This window comes from Grampus griseus (assembly GCF_964374135.1).
Source record: "Grampus griseus genome assembly, chromosome: 1".
Taxonomy (NCBI): domain Eukaryota; kingdom Metazoa; phylum Chordata; class Mammalia; order Artiodactyla; family Delphinidae; genus Grampus; species Grampus griseus.
In genome coordinates this window covers 50,205,014-50,225,690 of record NC_139017.1, presented here as the reverse complement: position 1 = coordinate 50,225,690, position 20,677 = coordinate 50,205,014, and the positions used below count along the sequence as shown (strand labels likewise).

Below are 20,677 nucleotides of genomic sequence, written 5' to 3'. Positions count from 1 at the left end.
CCTCTCACAATACCTCTTCTCGAACAGAAAATGGCCCAGAGTTGCTAACTCACTCTTCAAGTTAGTAAGTATAGCACCAGCGTTATCTGAAGATGTCTTTCCACAGGGACATGCTATATTAACTCTAGACTTTCACTGCAAGAGTCATCTTAGTCAGTCTCTCATCAGTAAACATTATTGTCCTAGGCCCTGCGGTAAAGCAGTGAACAAGACAGCGTTCTTGCCCTTAAGGAGTTGCTACTCCAGCAAGGGTAGCAAAGAGTAAACAGAGAGGCAGATAAGTAAGATAACGTGTTAAATGCCATGAAAAAGAGGAAATAGGGCACTTTATCTATGGGGGTATGGGCAGACATCTCTGAGTCATGTGAGTTGAATTTCAGCTGGGGAAAAGATGGGAAGAAAACTGTTCTGAGCAGAAAGCACAGAGAGGAACAAAGGCTGAGGGACAGGGAAAAAGAGAGGTGTGGCAAGGACCTGTTGCAACCAGGAGACAGGAGGAGAGACAAAGGATGAGAGGCAGCCTGGGGCCCACTGCGTGAGGCCCCGAGGACCATGGGAACCTTTCTCTTTAGGTTTTTTATTTTATTTCAGAAAGTGAAATGAACAACACTCGTTCTGGATGGGGAAAATCAGCAGTTTGTATTTTATTCATTTGGAGGGTTTCGAGGAGGGACGTGACCTGAGTTACACATCAAAAGGCTGTCTGTGGAGGATGGATGAGAGTGGAAGCAGAGGGGACCAGGAGGAAGGTTCTGGCAGTGCTCCAGCTGAGCAGCGATGGTGGAGCGGACCAGGCTTGTAGCAGCAGATGGTGAGAGGGGGTGGATCTGGACGTAGGACAGCTTAGGAATTAGGACGTAGGACGTAGGAATTACTGATGCACTGAAGTAATTACTTCCCTTACTGTGGGAAGTAAGGGAAATCGGGCAATCAAGGATGACTCCCAGATGTTTGACGTGGACAACAGAATGCATGGGGGTATTTTTTCCTGGGTCAGGGAAGGCTTGTTGGAGAGAGAGATGTGGGTGAGGGTATATGGGGAGTGAACAGCTCTTTCTTTCTCGGTCATGAAAGCTTAAAATGTCTATTAGACATCCACGTTGAGACGCAGTGGAGGGAGTTGAATATATACCCAAGTCTTGAGTTCAGGGGAGGTGTCCATGCTGGAAACAAAACTTTGAGAGTCACTAGATAGAGATAGTATTTGAAGTCACAGGACAGTATAAAACCAGGAAATATAGAACAGGGAAGGGGAGAGGTCCAAAGACTGAACTCCTTATATTAGCTGTGTCTCCTTATTAGCACTGAGCTGCCTTTCACTCACAAAGGAGGGGACCTTTCCTGTTATCCCAGTGGGAGGCTTACAGACATTTTGGTGCAGATTGCCAACAGGATGGGTCAAGGCCAGAAGAGTTCTTTGGCTTAGATGATAGAGGATAAAACCCTGGAATGTCACGGGAAGGAAGAAACCTCGTGTCCTCCATCTATGCTGTTGGGTCATGTAGTCATCACTTCTTGAGCATTTGTAGACACTGCAGAATGCACTGGGTGATTGGGGGAGTGGTGGTGGTGGCGTGGAGAGGAGGTGAAAAAGAAGAACGACAACTAGACAAGGCAGAAGAGAAACAGGTACACGTGAACGCTGATCGACTCTTTCACATAAGACCAAAAGAGTCTCAAATATCCCCTACCTACCCACTTGTCGGTTTTAAGAATCTGAAAATGGCAGGTCCTTGGCCTCTGCAATTCTCTCCCAGGGAAAAACCCAGGTAGGATGCTCTGCTAACACAAAGGATCCACGGGCCATGCCCCAGGTACAGTGTCCCTCCGTGGGACCTCCAATGCTTCCCACTTCCTCCCAGGATGTGGTGCTGCAGCCCAGTGGCCTGGACAGGGTTCAGCAGCCCTCAGTCACCGGACACCGGCCTGACAGCTTCAGTGGTTTTAGAAGCAGGGTAGCCCACAGCCTCAGATGCTTGGCTGGCCAGCCAGGTGGGGTCAGCGGGGTTAGTGTCCAGGTACATTCCCAGGTAACAGCAGGGACAACAGAGAAATGGGAGGGAGATGTTCATTCTGAATGTCATGATAGTATAGGACCTTATCAATGAAATCTCAGCGATAACGTATGTGAAATTTCTCTGTGAAACCTGTTAACTGTTGTATAAGCGTAAGGATAAAAATTTGAGTCTGATGGGGTTGCGGATGCACAGGGACCATGTGACAGGAGTAGAAAGAACAGCTAATTCAGAATCAGATCTGGGTTTCAGTCTTGGCTCTGACATATAATTGGGGTGGACCTTTCTGAGCCTCAGGATTCTCGTTGGTAAATGAGATTATTAACATCCATCAGCCTTTGCCCCAACCCAAATCGCAACATGTCCCCTGTAGTCTGGAGGCTGCACCACCCTTCTCCCATGGACAGCAGGAGGTAGCCAATATCCCCAGAGTCCCCACAAGATTCAGAATCAGGCCTGTCTGTGCCAGGCATAGTGCACAGATGATGGGGTTATGGTGCTGTATTTGGGGCAGGAGAGCACAGAGCTCAGGCTTCGAGCCAGACTGCCTGGGTTCAAAGCCAGGCTCTGCATATACTCGTTCTGTGGCCTTGGACAAGTTGCCTAACTTGTTTGTGCCTCAGTTTCTATTTGTAAAATGGGGAGAATACACCAAGGGATGCCCAGCGTCTCATCTAGTCTACCCTTGCTCTTCCATTCTCTCTGGGGCACAGGTCTCCCAGAGGCAGCCCCAGCTGGCTAGGTTGTGCTCCCTGCTGCTTCCTGCCACGCTTAGTCCAGGAGTGGGCCGTCACGGGACAGCCATTGGTGGGCTACACTTAACAGGCACTTAACAGACATTCCATTCCTGAGCTCTCAAACCAGCCCAGAGAAACTGATATGCGTACTAACTAGCAATCAAAAAAATAATAGGGCTTCCCTGGTGGCGCAGTGGTTGGGAGTCCGCTTGCCGATGCGGGGGACACGGGTTCGTGCCCCGGTCTGGGAAGATCCCACATGCCGCGGAGCGGCTGGGCCCGTGAGCCATGGCCGCGGAGCATGCGCGTCTGGAGCCTGTGCTCCGCAACAGGAGAGGCCGCGATGGTGAGAGGCCCTTGTACTGCAAAAAACCAAAAATAATAATAATAATAAAGCTAAGTTTAATTTTATGGCTTTTAGGGTCGTGACCCTTCTTCCTTCTCCTCTACCCTTCCATCTCTCTTCCTCCTCCTTCGTCTGATTATGGTTATTGCTATTATTTTATATGCTCTCCTGCCACCTAATTCAGGGAACTCTCGGAGCCTTGCCAGTAAGGACGCTGGCTAAGTCCTGAGCATGGACTGGGAGCCCTTTCTCATGCCACCTTGGTCAAGTCACATGAGCTAGTGAAGCCTCAGCTTCCTCATCGGTACAATGGGAACAGCACCTGCCTCGCCTTCCTCCTGGGATAGCTGTGAGGCTCTAAGGACACAGTGAATGACAGCACACTGGAGGAGAGGTACACAGAGATGGGTAGGATGGATACTGTCTGCACCCCTGAGTTTATGGCCTACTGGGGAACAGGGGCAATTAAGCAAGTATTTAAAGTATGATGGGTCAGCCAGTGTGGAAGGCAGAATGATAGCCCCCAAAGATGTCCACATCCGAATCCTGGAACCTGTAGATATGTTAGGTTATGCTGGATTATCTAAGTGGGCCCCATGCAATCCAACAGTTTCTTCAAAGTGGGAGAGGATGGCAAAGGGGTCAGCGTCAGAGTGACGGGATGTGAGAAAGACTTGACCCACTATCGCTGGCTTTGCAGATGGAGAAAGAGGCCAAGAGGCAGAATGCAGGCAGCCTCTAGAAGCTGGAAAAGGCAAGGAAGCAGTCTCTACCCCTGAGCCTCTAGAAGAAAGGCAGCCCTGCTAACACCTTGATTTTAGTCGCAGTGAGATCTGTTTTGCACTTCTGACCTCCGGAACTGTAAGATAATAAATTTATGTTATTTCAGCTGCAAAGTTTGTGGTCCTTTGTTGCACTGGCCATAGGAAACTAAAGCAGTCAGCAAGTACTGCTGAGCACCCACTAAGGGCTCTGAGCTCTGGGGATGTAGCGCTAAAGCAGAGAGAGTCCCCACTCTCACTGGAGCTCAGGTTCCAGGGGACAGACAGGCTGTGAACAAATAAGCAAGTGCACCTGTAGTACGTGATTACTGCTAGGTGCCGTGTCAAAGGAGGCCTCCCCGAGGAGAAGCAGAGGGAGGTGACATTGAGTTCAGGATGCTGTGACTGGAGAAGGACAGGGCGAAAAGCACAGCAGGGGCACCCAACCTGGCCAGAGGCATCCAGGAGGGCTTCCAGGAGGAACCACCAACCTGGCCAAGCTTGAAGCGTGGGCAGAGTTGGTCACTCTCCCGCTGAGGGAGCTAGCTGCATGTGAAGGTTGCAAGGCCAGGGGCATCCTAGGGAACTACTAGAAGTCCCGAAGCCTGGTACAGGGCGTGCAGTATGAGGGGCAAGATGAGGCTGCAGAGGAAACAGAGGCCAGAGCAGGCAGGGCCCTCTAAGCTGGGACCCTGTTCTTAGGGCCATGCAAAGTCATTGGAGGGATTTTAGCAAAAGAGTAAAACCACTGGATTTATTTTGATGGTCCCTTTGGCGGCAGTGGGGGTGGGGAGACCAGTTCAGAGGCCACTGCTGTTGTCATGAAAGGTAAAAAAATGAGCAAATTGACAACCCACTGCCTCCTATGGAGTCTTAACCACTGGACTGCCAGGCGAGTCCCTTCTACTGTCTCCTACGGAGGGTGGATCCTGGCCCCCAAAAGTCCTTTCACTGAGCGGAGCCTCCTGTTGGGTCCGGATCTGCCAAGGGAGCTGGGAAGAAGACTGTAGAGGACAACAGGAGGGGACGGGGCAGCTGAGACCCTGAGGAGTGGACAGGGTCAGCCACTTGTGGGGGAAATGGCCACTATGAAAGAAACCCCTGATGATGGGGTGACCAAAAGGGTTTTGATGAACAGGAATCTCTGGCCACTGATTTACAATTGTTAGCTGTGTCGTATCATTATGATCACTTCCTGCAATCTGCAAACCTTCAGTGGAAGTTCTACTGAAAGCAGCAGCTTTTTATTTGTGGGTGCTTTTGAAAGGGGTACTGTGAGACTCAAAAGCGTCTATGGCCCACCACTGGTAAAGGAATGCCTTCAGCAAGAAGAGGTTATTGATTCAACCATTCAGTAGATATTAATGAGCCCTACACATGCCAGGTATTCACAGGGTGTTTAGGTCTACTAGGCTTATAGGAGAGTGGAGAACAAGGATTCAGTAGAGGCAGAAAACTGGGACCAAGGGTGACCATGAGCAGATAAGTCCATCTGGGAATTAGTAACTATCTTAAGGATGGCTTAGACATAGGGTTGGAGCCAACACTCTGTAGATCTCTGGAGTCTGTGAGTCTGCAACAAGAGAAGCCACCGCAAGTGAGAAGCCCGGGCACCGCGACGAAGAGCAGCCCCTGCTCGCCGCAACTGGAGAAAGCCCGTGCAGCAACGAAGACCCAACGCAGCCATAAATAAATAAAGAAACTTAGGAGAAGGATTGACTGACCAGGTAGGTGCAGGGAGGGGCCAAGACACTGCCCAGGTTTCTGGCTCTGTCTGCTGGGTGGAGAGGGTGCCATCCACAGAGATGGCAAGCCCCGGGGAGACCATGGCTGGGAAGATAGAGGCAAGAGGTGGCAAGAGAAGGGAAAGATGCCCAGAAGGGGTGAGTGAACAGAGCAGAGGGTCCAGGACAGACCCTTGAAAGACCTGCTTGGGATTTCTGGAGTCAGATGAAGCTGGGTTTGAAACTTGGCTCCTGTTACAAGGTGATGGCCGAGTCTGAAGACAGGCAGGGTGAGTGGAGGCTGGGAAGGAGATGGAGACGATGCTGGGATGAGGAGGCAGAAGCAGCGACCTCGCGGTCCAGGGGGCGCACGCACAGCCATCTTCCTCTTCTCCCTCCTCCCACCAGTGGACGTGCAGGGGGGCAGGATCAAATTCAACCCTGATTCAGTCCCAAATTCAGTCTGGCAGCCTCAGAGCAGTTAGTTTTGGTTTTTTTTTTCTTCTTTTTGTTCTTTTTAGGGGAAAGGGGAAGAGTGTGGAAGAAATGCTTCTGCATAGTTAGCATAGGGGATGCAGAGGGATTCACTCACCTAGGCCAACAAGTGAATCTACAATCTGTTGGCTCTTCAGAGAGAGTCCAGAGACTCCTGTCACGTGCTCTCTTGTGCTGGTTAGTCCTGTAATAAACCTGATTTCACCGCGAGCCCCTCCGACTCCTGGGGTTTGCTGCAGCCAGAGCCCCCCCCCAAGAATATCCTTCCCTGGGGGCCATTTCTACTTCCCAAGCAGGAGTGATAATGAGTGTGTCCTGAGGTCTGGGACATTTGCCCTTCATGCCACAGCAGAAAGCCCAGGCATACCTTCTAAGATTAGAACAAGTCGCCCAAGGACCAGGGCCTGCCTCCCAGTCAGCTGCAGCCTCTCCTGTTACAGCGGCTGCTCTTCACTCCCTCCCCTCCTCCCTTGCAGTCTGGAGCTGGACTCTTAGCAGGAAGCCCCTTGGGATGCTCTGTGGGTTGGGTCCCCCTGTCAGGGTGTGGTGCTGGGTCCTCTGCTCCTTTTTCTTTTACCATATCTTGGATTCATTCGTTCATTCATTCTTCCTGTACTCCAGGCCCTGCACGAGGATATAGCTACGAACAAGATGATACAGACTCTTTTCATAATGTAAGTTATAGTCTAGTGAGGGTAACTGTTCAACAACCATCATTATTTTTACCCAGTTTACTGTTTATTCGGGCGATAAATGTTGCAGAGGGAAAGGACTAGGAAAGCAAGTGACAGGGGGACCCGACCCAAAGATGTGCCGTTTAAACTGAGATGTGAAAGATAAGTAGAAGGGTTCCAAGCAAAGTGTGTGTGGTAGGGAAGGGACCCTAGATGTGCCCAAAAGATGTGCCGTTTAAACTGAGATGTGAAAGATAAGTAGAAGGGTTCCAAGCAAAGTGTGTGTGGTAGGGAAGGGAGCGGGGGTAGCCAAGGGCCTTCCAAGTAGAGTTACACAAAGGCCTGGAAGTGAGAAGAGCAGGAGGGGTTTGAGGAAATAAAAGAAGGCCAATGAATGTGGCCGGGAACTCAGGGAGCTTATCAAATACCCAGGGTTTTGCAAGCTTATTTCTTTCCACTGTTAGCACCATCCCCTAACCCATTACCATATTAAGTGCTCAAATGCTGGTAAATGAATGAATGAATAAATGAATGCTGCCTCAGTAAACCAACACCAATGGGCTGACATTGTGAGGGCTTGATAAACATAGATCAGAGCCTTGAAGTAAAAATGGAAACAAAGTGTCAGCCAGGGTTGGCTCTAGGCATACCAGGCTTGAATAGTTAGTCCAAGGTCACTGGAATATAACTAGAGGGCAAAGAATGAGACCTTCTCTGATGAATCCCATACCTAACAGTCTGAGCCTCCAGACTCCACTTGGAGCTAAGAAATGCATTATAATTTCATAGTCCCATCCCTGGGTATATCTGTTTTCTCTAGTTTTAATAACCCAATCTATCCTAAAACATGACCTATCTAAAAAATACTTTAAATGTGTCTATTTCTTTATCTAGAATGGTTGAATCTTTCTGTTAGCTGCTGACTTTCAGACACATTTCATCAAGGAGGCACGGAGGCACAGGGAGGCATGGGTTCCCTATCAGGGTAGAATGGTGTGGAATGGTGTCTGCCCAGGATCTGAAATCCACATCTCTGGTCTGTTTCTGCAGCTGTTCTCAGACGCCAAAAGCTGTCCTTCCCTACCTTGCTTCCCCCGAAGCTCCAGGCAGGAGCCCATAATCTCCAGTATATCAAAGAGGCCCCATGCAAAGCACAGGACAGGCTCTACCTGCCTTAGAAGCTGACTCACTGGGATGGGGCCAAAAGGTTCCGGAAGCAGTTATACTAATTATCTTTCCCATCTCCTCTTGCCACACCCTCCAAAGGAGAGAGAAGAAAAGAAAACCACCAAGCTGAGTTAAGTTGCTTCACTTGAAAGGTCTACTGGGCTTTATAGAACAAAACAGCTGACTGGGAAGGGTGGGGCGGAGGGTTGACGGTCAGCCTGCAGAGGCTTGTAGATGGCCTGATCTCTCTTTTCCACCTGTCCTTCCCTCTGGCTGCTCCCTTTGGGCCTGGGGCTGATTCACAGTGGGAGTGTCTCCTCCAGGCTCTGACCGGGAGCACTCTAGGGTCAAGAGTCCCACAGGAGTCCAGACCTGATGAGCTGCTCAAGTCCCCTCTGTGCCCAGCATCATTCCCCTACTGGGTGATTCTATCTATACTTACTACCATTGCTCAAATGGCTCTCTTTAGAAACTGGTTTTGAATTAGTAATAGTAGCCTTTTGTCATGTATTTTCTCAACAATAATAAAGCAGCTAATTTACTGTAAGTTTATTGTGCCGGGTACTATGTTAAGATTATCTTTTCCAGTCCTCACAACATCTCTGTGACATGGGTTTCATAATCACTTCCATTTTACTCATGAGAAAACTGATACTCAGAGAGCTCAAGTAAGTGGTCCAGGATTGCACAGCTACTAATGGTAGGTCTAGAATCCACTCTCAGATGGTCTACGAAGGCCTGTGTTCCGAACCCCAATGCTACATGCCTCCAGAAGCCAAAGCATTTGAGAGTTCACATTTTGGGGTTAAAAAGTGCTCATCAAATTCCATAATAATAAAACAAACAACCCAATAAAAAAAGGGCAGAGTATCTGAACAGACACTTCACCAAAGAAGATATATGAATGGCTAATCAGCACATTAATCAATAAACACAAATTAAGACTGCAAAGAGACATCACTACACACCCACAAGAATGGCTAAAATAAAATAAACCGACAATACCAAACGCTGGTGAGCCTGCAGAGCAACTGGAATGCTCATCATGGTTAGAGGAAATGCTAAATGGTATAGGCGCTTGGAAAAATACTTTGGTAGCTTCTCATCAAGTTAAACATAAACACCAACCAAATGATGGCCAAACAATCCCACTCAGGTATTTGCCCAAAAGAAATGAAAACGTGTCTACATAAAGACTTGTATGCAAATTTTAGAGCAGTTTTATTATTACTAGCCCCTATCTAGAAACCCAAATGTCCATCAACTGGTGAGTGGATAAACAAACATACTATGTTACATGCAAATCATAGAATACCACTCAGCAATGAAGAGGAACAAACTAGTGATATGCACATGGCACGGAGGAATCTCAAACGCATTACGCCAAGTGAAAGAAGTCAGACATGAAAGAACTACCAGTATGATTCCATATACATAACATTCTTAAAAAGGCAAAGCTATGATGATGGAAAGCAACTCACTGATTGCCTGGGACCAGGGGTAGGGGCAGAGGACTGACTACAAAAGGTATAAGGGAACTTTTGAGGTGAAAGAAATGTTCTATATCTTGACTGTGATCTATATCTTGTGATGGTGGTGGTTACATAACTATATACAGCTGTCAATACTCATCAAATTGTAGTTTAAAAATAGGTGAATTTTATTGTGTGTAAATTTTATGTCGTAAATGTGATAAACATTTTTTTAAATTAAAAAAATGTGCTCACCATAGTTTAAAAAAGAAAAGGTTGAGGCACACTCCCTCTGCATGAGGTCTCCGTTCATTTGCCCTGGGGGTAGGGGAGCCGGCTTAGTCCCAGGATGCCAGCCCCATGGGCCCCACCGTGTTGGCCGTTGGCAAGAAGGTGCTGTGGCTGCAGGAGGCTGGCAGCCTCTGGCAGCTGCTAGGAGCAGGCCACACCCAGCCATTCCTGTCCAACCCAGGGCAGCCACCAGCACTCAGGAAGCAAGAATGGTGATGAGAGCACAGAATTTGGCGCTTGACAAGCTCAGGTTTGAATCTCATTCTCTAATTTATGGGTTGTGGCATCACAGGCAATTGACTGAACTACTCAGAGTCTCATCTGTAAAATGTGGCTAATACACCCCCGACGGGGTCGTGAAGATGCTAAGAGATAGTGTTTGATAGGACAGTTTGGATCCAAATCCAAATCCTGCCTCTTACTCGATGTGTGATCTTAGGCAAGACTTAACTTCCCTGAGCCTCAGTTTCCCCACTTGTAAAATAAGGCTCATAATAGCAATTGTCTCATATGATTGTTATAAAGTCCAAATGAGATAATTAATGCCTGGTACATAATAAGCTTTGCCTCCCATTTTAGCTATCGTTGTCACCTAAGAGACTGGTCACCACTCAGTAGGTATTAGTTGGAATGTGGGCTCCTTTGCATGCCTTATAGGGATAACAGGCTGTTGCCCGTTGGCCCTGAAGAGTTGCAGGGGGACAGTAGGGGTCTGCTGCCGCCAAGTCATTTCCATTCCCATCCTGTAGAACAAGTCTGCAGACCAGGTAGGTTGGCCTTGCATCTTCATGTCAGAGGAATTTACAAATGGGAATTTTCTGAATCACGCAAAAGGGCAGACTGGCTAATTGGAGTGAGATTCTGGACTCCAGCCACGAGTAGCCTCACTCATAGCAGGGCCGTTCATGTGCTGGGTTTCAGTTGGATGTTTCGGGGAGGTGGGGTGGAGTAATGGGGGCATGACGAGCCATCAAAGGGAAGCCTGCCTCTGGCTTCTTCTGTAGGAGGGGAGAGTCCTGCCTTTCACCCAGGGCCCTGCACCATGAAAGACCATAAAAGGAAAGCCCCATGGCCAGAGCTTGAGGGTGGCTGCTGCTCCTGTAGGGCCAAGCCTAATCAGGCTAGTTTATCAAGTGGAAGCAGGGGCCCTCAGGGGCTACGGTGGGTGAATGGACACAGTAGCTCAACAGGGAACATGCTTGGGTCTGAATGATGCAGGGAGTGGGAATAAGAGGTTATGCCTCTGGGCAGACATGCTTTGTCCTGCACAGTCAGAAGGGAAGATCCCAATGAGTTATTTCAAGAGCTGAGTACCTTGGGGGCGGGGGAGGCCACCGACCCAGCAGTCAGGAGAGCTGTGTGAACTCTCCGCCCCCTCTGCCCTTCCGTCTCCTCAACCGTAAAATGAAGGGCTTGTCAAGGATGCTTTCCAAGGCCCTTTCCGCTGGCTAACTACTTTTTTTACTTTAACATCACTGAGGAAAACAGGGAACGCTTAAGTTACCTTTCTCATGTAGATGAACCGGTGGATGGATACCTGACTAAATTTAGGCAGAATCAGGAAAAACTCTGCAAGGAAGCTCAGGAATTCCCACGGAAATGCATCAATACTACCCCCTGGCCCCCACCACCTTGACACACAGCTCTGCAAAGTAAAGCACCCCATCATCCCTCTTGTATCTGCTTCTTCCAAAGAAGATTCTAAGAATGGGATGCTCTCCTATTCTCAAACCAGGAATCAAATGGCAATGCAGTATAATCCCTTCATTCCCGATTAGCAAACCGGGGTTACTTATTCTCTTAAAAAGAAGAGTTTCAGGAGAGGGAGAGGACAGGGCTCAAACAGCCTAGGCGTTTAAAAGCCATTAAAGAGGAAAGTGGGTGAGAAATTAGTAACAAGGAACAATGACCACTGAAGAGATACAAAGGCGGAAAGAAGTATAAACTGTAAAGGGGAAAAGTAACTGAGTAGAGAGTTCAGGTTTTTCCCCAGGCATGTTGCTGCCCAGCTGGGGAAAAAAAAAACCCTCACTTTGGTTTCCTAGGGAAGTCATACAAAGATGGAATGACTACAGGTTTTGTTTTCTTTCATTCACACCCTTCGGCCTGTTACTTTTTTTACTATCTACTACACCAAGGGCTCAGTGCCTTGGCCAGCTTGAGAGCCTCACGGTTCTGAAGCAGGAACTAGGGGCGGCTCTAAGAATAGAACAGGCCTGCAGGAAAGCATTTGGAGTAGATACAGACAGAGCTTTTCATGAACCCTCTAGGGTGAGTGACTCTCTGGGGCCCCAAGGGAGAGGGGAGGGGTTGCCCTTCTTGCAGGAGGGCTCCCAGGCTCTGAGCAGAAGTTCCTCACAAGAAAGATCCTCCCAGTAGCAAACACAGAAATATACAGGCCCCCAGCGCAAGAAGAAACATGAGTAGAAGGTCTAAGATACAAGTAAACCAACCTCCCCTTGCTCCCCTCTTATCGGCAGTTGTACCGCCCTCCACCACATGCATGAGAAATCTCTTTGGACAATGGCCAATGTGCTCCTCATGTAGATATTTGAGCGGATGACTCACAAGACGGTTTGGTTTTCTTATGGACAGTCCAGCAGTACTTTATCCCATCACTCCAGCACACCCACACTTACACCTCCAGGCCGCCTCCAGGGAGCCCAGGATGGCAGCTGCTGTGGCTCTTCCAGGAGAGATGGCTCCACGCTTACTGGCTTCCAGGCCACTTCACACAGAGAGGATCTGGGATTGCAGAAGGACCTCCTCCACCCCCACAGAAAGCAGGGGGTAGAAATGGTGCTCATTTCCACCCCAAGGTCAGCATGGTGTTGGTGATGAGATCAGACTGGCCCATGCCGGCCCTTCTGCAATCATCCTGCCATCCAAGCACAGGTTGTTGTGATGCAGTTTGAAGAGGACTCACAGTCCCAGATCTATCTCCTCTGGACTTCATTTTCTCCTGTGTAAAATGGGAACGAGAACTACTATACAGGGTCATTATCATGATGAAGTGAAATGTGCATGGGAAGTCTTACAAGCCAATATTGATTGATTGATTGTTCCTACTTTCCACTGATTTCACTTAATAAGGCCAAGAACTGGCTTACGCTGGCATTAGAACCTTTTTAGTAGTCAAGACCCTAAGCTAAGCAGAGATTTTGGGGGGGTCCATAGTTGCAGGTATTTTAAAGCCAAGTGAGATAGAAGAAGATTCAATATTCCTACAGAGTCTTGGTTAAACATTTTAGTGAAGGCTGGAGAAGGTTCCTGAAACAATCGACCAACACATGTCAGGGAGGGGACAGTTACAGAGAAATTAAGTCATGGTCCGTGTTCTGTTGAAGTTGACAGTCCAGTTGGGGAAATATGAAGCAAAGGTCGATTCAATACAAGAGCAAGTTAAGCAGACAGTGGTACAAGAAGTGTTACCCGTGTAGGCATGATTAATGGCCCAAGGAGCAGCACAGGCTGTAAATGTGGCTGCGTCCGAAGACTCAGGAAGGAGAAGTGATGGAGTAAGGATCGGGGGTAAGGCTGGATCAGAAGGTGGTTACATACAGTGCTCCGGAGACAGAATGTTTGATTCACATCCCCACTCTGCTCCTTATGTGATCGAGGGCAGGTAACCAACCTCTGTGAATTTCAGGGGCCTTGTCTGCAAAGTGAGGATAGCAACGTTTGCGTCATAGGCTTGTGTAAGAATCAAAAGAGATGTACAGTATTCAGCAGAGTCTGGCACACAATAAATGCTCACTAAATGCAGGCCATTATTATACACGAAGCCAAGGTATTTGGAATTTATCCTGAAGAAGTAAATCCGGCAAGGAGTTTAAAGGAAAACATTTGTCCTGAATTCCCACTATGCAAACCAGAACTGCAAAGGGGCAGTCAGGCAGCCCCCGCAGTGATGCAGACATCCTTTTGCAGAGAGGGCTGGACATTAAGGGAAGGGCGACCCGGCTCAGATGGCTGGAAAGGACCCTGTGACCCTAGGAGGCCCTGGGGCAGGCACATGGAGAGTTCAGGGACATTCCCCATCTATCCCACCAGAAAGAAGGACAAAATATAGAAGAGAGCTGAGAAGATGGAAGGAAGACGTCTATTTAAGGAGCAAATGGGGGAGAGGTCTGGCAGGGGAGGGAGGAGAAGACAGAGGCTAAAAGCTGGGGATAGAAAAATTCCAGACTGGTATCAGCTATAGGATCTGGCCAGAGAATGGACACGTGGTCTAAGGGGAGCCTGTGATAACAGTTCCCAGCATGCTTTGCTGATTTCCCATGCCTGCCTCCGGGGTTCATGTCATTTTGAAGGCAAACTGAGATTAGTTAGCTGAAACAAAGGATGTAATAGCAGAATATAGGATAGAAGAGTGTTAAAATGAAACATTTCCCTTTTTAACTAAGAAAGAAATCCCAGAGGTTAATTTTATATATATATATATATATATATATATATATATATATACCACACACACACACATATATATATATTTTTTTGCCCCTCTACTATACAAAAGTAAAACTTTTTAATGGCAAAAATACTATAAATGAAGTAAACAGAACACAGTAGAGCTGAAAAATTATTTGTAACACAGATGAAAAGGAGATATCTGTTATACAAAGTGCTTTCACAAAATGACAAGAACAATATATAAGAAAGGATATAAATAAGCATTTCATAGAAAGGCAAATTCAAAAAGCCAATAAACATAAAAAGATGTTCAAACTTACTAGTTGTCAGGCAAATGCAAATTAGATTAACACTGAGATTTCTCTTTATGCTTATCAGGCAGGCAAGGAGAGGGGAAAGAGAAAAAAACAGCCATTGCCGTTTCAGAAACAGGAAAAAGGAACCACCACAGATTGCTGGAGGAAATATGAGTTGTACAGCCTTTTAGGAAAGTTATCTGGGAACATTTATTATATTAGATTACACAAATCTTTCGACTCAACCCCACACTCCTGAGAATCTACTCCACAGACACACAAGCCCCGGTATATAAGGACGTGGAGGCTGACTGCAGCACTGTTTACAGCAGCAAAACTCTGGAAACAAAGTGAATAGCCATGAAAAGGGAAATGTTTTATGGTCCATTCACATAACAAGCTATTATGAAACCATTAAAAAGGATGAATCAGAGCACTCCAAACTTCCATGAAAAACTGTAAAGTGAGAACAGTTAGACGCAGAGAAATGTGTATAATATGATTCCAGTTTTATAAAGCAACACAGTCTACCCCCATATGTGTCTATGTGTACACATACCTATCCATCATATGTGTGTGTATAATGTATATGTAATAATTTATATAGTTAAAGAATATGAAATATCCTACAGAAAGGTATACATATGAGGTTTCTGGAAGCTGAGGTGATAGGGGAGGAGAGATGATTTGGGAGGGGCAAACCCAAAGAAAAACACTGCCTGTAAAAAACCAGCATGGCTGCTATGATCTCAGTCATGTAAAACTGTGTACGTGTATTTTTTTTTTTTTTTTTTTTTGCGGTACACAGGCCTCTCACTGTTGTGGCCTCTCCCGTTGCGGAGCACAGGCTCCGGACGCGCAGGCCCAGTGGCCATGGCTCACGGGCCCAGCTGCTCCACAGCATGTGGGATCTTCCAGGACCGGGGCACGAACCCGTGTCCCCTGCATTGGCAGGCGGACTCTCAACAACTGCGCCACCAGGGAAGCCCTGTGTACGTGTATTTGAATGAGTAAATTGGAACTAATTCACAGGGCTGTCCATGATATATTTTCAAGGAAAAGAAAGCAAGTTACCAAGACATAATATGAAAAACATCAAATTAAAAATTTTTTTTAAATACTGAAATGAGAGTTTCAAGCTCTACTCCCCAAATCTTTTGGGAAAGTCTAGTGTGAACAAATAAATACCTGAAAACAACTCTGTAGTGAGTTGTCAGTCTTCTCAAAATATCAAAACAAGGGCTTGAGCGTCTGGGGACAGGACACATATGCCCAGAGGAGGTGAAGTGCATAATTCCATAAAGCTATTGTGCCACTAAGTTTATATACATGCACCCTAAAGCTGTTTTCAGGTTTACTAAGATCTAGGGCCACTTACCCCATTTGTAGTAGCTCCCAAAACATTTAAAAATGTTTTCTCTTCGCTATTACAAACCGCTCTCTGCAGTTTGTAATAGCGAAGAGAAATGATCAATGCGAAGCCAAAACCATCCAAAACAAATCCATCTCAGTAGATACGTAGGAAAACCAAGTAACCAGACCAGAGAAAAGTGAAAGAAACAGGGTGATTTCCTTTTGACCCCACACCCTGATTTTCTAAAGATCTTGTACAGCTCAGCATGGACTCATTTACATCCCTGGTGATACACAGTGCCCTCAGGGGGGTTATGTATTTATCACTTTTGGAAAGGAAAAAGAGATCAGGAATCAGTATTGACTGAGGGCTTACTACGTGCAGGGCACATCACTGATGGAGCTCACTGAATTCTCTCAACAGCCCTGAGAAGTAGATATTATTAGATTATTAGTCCTATTTTACAAGTAATCATAGAGATAAAGTCACTTCCTCAGAGTCACATGCTGATGTAGTGGAGCTGGGTTCAAAACCAGGCCACTCTGAGTGCTTAATACGACCCAGCCATCCTCCCTTCTATGAAATCTACTTCTACTCTAGATGTCAACGATGTAACTTCTGAACAGGAGCTGCCATTCTGAGAATGCAGCCTGACAGCTGGGCGCAATGACCTCTTTGGGAGCAGATGGGAAACGGAGACTTTCCCAATGTGTAAGATCCATGCAGATCCTGGGTGTACTCTGCAGCCTGTTTCCACACCCCTCTCCCACATCATCTGGGGTGGGCCTTGCAAACTCCAGTGCTTTCAGAGGCCAGGCAGGAAATGGAAAGCGGGGGTGGGTGACCCTGCTACTCAGCTCCAGCCCACTGCCTGTCTGGGGCACACTGAGCCACTTTTCAAAAGATCATTCAAGGCCCAGCATCACCAGATGATCTGGATTTCCAAGAGATTAAAGTCCAGATTTTTAAGTGCCATGTATTGATTCCGTTTTTAACATCATCTCAGTTACCAAAAAAAAAAAAAAAAAAAAAGGGAAAACCTCAGTGAGGGTAGAAAATGTCTGCCTGCAGCATTTGGCCCAGAAAGCTACCAGTTTGCTACTTCCTGATTCAGGGGAAGAATGTTTTTACCCTATTCGATCAGTTTTCCTGGATAATCCCAGGAGGTATCTTTTGGTTTAATATATAAATCTGTTTTTAATTATATGTACACCATTATATCACTGTTCTTAATATTAAATAATATCAAAGGTATTATTACCTCCTCATTGAATTCTAAGGGGGATTAGAATATCGACCTCCAGATGGAAGGAGAAGACTTCAAGTTCTGTTCCTGCCCGCCAGGGCTACTAGACCCCTTAACCATTCTTAGCCTTGGTCTCCTAATCAATAAAATGGATCAGTAATACCCAACTCACAGAACAGCTGTGAAGGTTTTAAAAGACAAGCTGTGTAGTAAAGGTATTCAATAAATATTTGTTCCATTCCTTCTAAAAGACAGGCGTGAGGCTCCATAAATATTGTAAAATAGATCAATTGAGAGAGATTATGTTGCTTTACCAATGGTTTCTTCACTTGATAAAAGGATTTCCCATTGTGGGCTTCTGTCGTGCATGAAAAACATGATGATTTCCCTAAAATTTTAGTTTATGCATAACTTTTTTGGGGGTAAAAATGAACAAGCATTCTGCCCTTTCAATAGCAAAGACATCCTCGTCTGTTCTACGAGGCTGTCATAATTGGTCGGAGATGGGAGAATTGTCCTACGTATGAGAAGTAAAGAGTAATTCTGGACTTCCCTGGCGGTCCACTGGTTAAGACTCCGCGCTGCCAATGCAGGGGGCACAGGTTCGATCCCTGGTTGGGGAAGATCCCGCATGCTGTGTGGCTCGGCCAAAAAAAAAAGAGTAATTCTACTGGAGCTACCTGGCACCTCTGTAAGGCCACAGTTGCTAGGGGCTCAACTACCAGAGTAATGCTGGAAACCAAAGACTTCCTTCCTCTCATCCTCTCTCCCCAATAGTGCTGCTTAGGTTGGTCTTCAGAGCAAGCCCTGCCTTGCGCCATAGGTGAACGGTGGAGAACACAGAGCCCATTATGCAGGGGGTCTGTATTCACCTCACCTTGCCCACAGGGGACCTGAGGCGGCACACACAGAGTGGGGAGACATTTTGGAAATCTCAGGAACAAAACTGATTATGTCATGGCTCTGTCCTTTCTGAGAGCAACACCATAGGAAACACCTGTAGAGAGCAGGAAACTAGAGGAATTAAAAATATCTGCCTGATCCCTAAAAAATAAATAAAAGAGGAAAGTAAAATGGTCTCTTTTCTTCACAGGGAAAACAAACAAGGTAATATCTGGTTTGAGCCATTTCCGCTCTGCAAAGCACATCCCTCCTGTGGGCCACCCTCCCCAGGCAGACATAGGCCTGGACCACACGCTTTGACAGCCCAGGACATCCGGATGCCTGAGATGCTTGTCAATGAGGGTCCTGAGTAGGGTCCAAGTCCCCAAGCTTCAGATTTCCTTTGTAGGAGGGAGGGTTTGAGGAAGCTGAGCTCATTTCCTTGGGGAGAGGGGTAGCCTCCATCCAGTTTTGGACATAAAAGGCCCTTGTGCTTTTCCTCCACAGCCTTCCCAATCCCAGGCAGTCAGTTCGCTGGAGCCCTGGAGATCAGGGATGGCAGGCCCATTCGGAAAGGATGTGATTGCTGAGCCTGCAGGACCTGGCTGAGCACAGGAGCGGATTTAAAGGTGGTAGAATTAGGAAACCTCAGATCCTACTCTCTCCCCTGCTTTCTCACAAACACTAGGTCACCAAGCCTAGTCATCTGTCTTCTAGCTCTGTTTCCAGCCTGGCATCTTCATCTTCGCTGTGGTCACTGCACTTAAGGGCCCCTATCATCTCTCTCTTGACTGTGGGGAGAGATTGTGGTCACCTAACTGGTCTCTTTGCCTCTGATCTTCTTCCTCTTGTCCATTCTCCCCTCTGCTGCCCATACAATCTGTCTAAAATCTGTCTGACCGTCTTTGCTTGGCTTACCTACTATAGAGTACCTCTTAGTATATAGAATGTAAGGCTCCTGTCCATCTTTCCTCCCTAGAAGATAATAATTTTTCTCAATAAGAACAGCCAACACTTACTGAACATTTACCATGTGCCAAATACTATGTTCAGTGCTTTAAAAAGATGCTGATTGGGGCTTCCCTGGTGGCGCAGTGTTTGAGAGTCCGCCTGCCGATGCAGGGGACACGGGTTCGTGCCCCGGTCCGGGAAGATCCCACATGCCGCGGAATGGCTGGGCCCGTGAGCCATGGCCGCTGAGCCTGCGCATCCGGAGCCTGTGCTCCGCAGCGGGAGAGGCTACAACAGTGAGAGGCCCGCGTACCGCAAAAAAAAAAAAAAAGATGCTGACTGGATCTACCACCAACCAGCCAGGTATTATGATTGTCACAATGTAGATGGAGGGATCAGAGCTTAGAGAGGCTAAATGAGTTGCCCAAGCTGACAAAGCTGTGGTGGACCTGGGATTCCAACCCTGGCAGCCCAACTCCACACCCCACTCTTCCCGCCGTGAACCTCTCTGCAGCCCTCTAAGCACACTATGCATTTCCATGCCTCCATGTCTTTGCATGTGCTGTTGCTCTACCTCAAATGCCTTCATCCTTATTCCTGCCACCTGGGTAGCTCTTCTTCTTCATCCAAGACCCATCTTCTTGCTACGTCCTCCCAAAAGCCTTCATGGACCTCTCCCCTGGGTTGTATCATCACAGCCAGCCATGCAAACCTCTCTCGTAGCACTTCCCTTGCTACATCGAGCTGTATGTCCCCCTCACCAGAGTATGAGCCCCTTGAAGGCACGTGCCACAGCCTTTATCTCGACTTTCCCCTATTCCTAGCAGAGTGGCTGGCATATAGTACGTGTGCAATAAATATTTATTGGTTTAAAGACACCAGCCATTGTAAAAGATCGAGGCTCTGGCTTCTGGATCAAGTCTCTGGGCCTTGGGATCTCCATCTGTTAGATGAGAGCAGCAGTCTGCTCAGCTCCTCGCCTTTATTTCCCAACGGACCCCAGGTCCTGTATTTTAGAAACTCCCTCCACGGGACTCCAGCATGCATCCAGGGTTGAGAACCACGGCTTTGATCTAAAGAAGACTTAGTGGAGACAAAGCCTGCCAGGGAGAGCCTTGCTAAGTGAAATCACACACGTATTTATGCATGTGAAATCTGTGTAAAATGAACACCAGAAAGCATCAAAGAAGATAAACTTCCAAAGCATGGGGAGAAAATACTGACCCAGAGTTGTCATTTGGGAAGACACAGGACATTGATAGTTAATACTAAAATGCAAAGTAGCTTTAAGGTAGCAGTACACAACTATCAGATTGGCAAAATGTTATAATAATAAAAAGCCAGAGCTACGAGGATTATGGGGAAAACTGTTCCCTTAAAAACCGCTGTTAACATTACACATTGGTTAATTCTGCCCTCTCAAGACAATAATCTGGGACTATGTAACAAGAGCTTGAAAATGCTTTGTTCTATTTTTAGAATATATGCTAAGGAAATAAAGGAAAATGCAGCTTATACAAAATCATCTATAGCATTGCTATTCACATGAGGTGAAAACTTTAAAACCATCTGAACATTACATTTCAGAGAACAGTTGAAGTAAATTATAGACCATAAAGGCAATAAAACACCATGTTCCCATTAAAAATGACACTCAACCTTTCTAACACATGGAGATATGTATGGAACAAAAAGGAAAGAAAAGGGCTGAGAAATTCACAGCGTTTTGTACACAGTGATGAGAGTTACACAAAAACAAACAAATACACTTCGACAAAAACTGGAAGTGAATTTGGAAAGATGGGGGGAAAAAAACGTAATGTCCACCAGCTTTGAAGTTGTTCACAGGTTTT

The 20,677-nt window shown here is 46.8% G+C and overlaps 1 protein-coding gene and 1 long non-coding RNA gene across 3 annotated transcripts in view; one reads left to right on the top strand and one right to left on the bottom strand.

The window, feature by feature from the left end:
• The window catches only part of RCSD1 (RCSD domain containing 1), a 66,304-nt gene that overhangs the window by 25,219 nt on the left and 20,408 nt on the right, over positions 1–20,677 (bottom strand). The gene's annotated exons all lie outside the window — the stretch shown is intronic.
• Positions 5,500–8,033, top strand: LOC309822404. Its single transcript, XR_014296725.1, has 3 exons — positions 5,500–5,586; positions 6,700–6,752; positions 7,803–8,033. It is a non-coding gene; the product is annotated as an uncharacterized lncRNA (long non-coding RNA).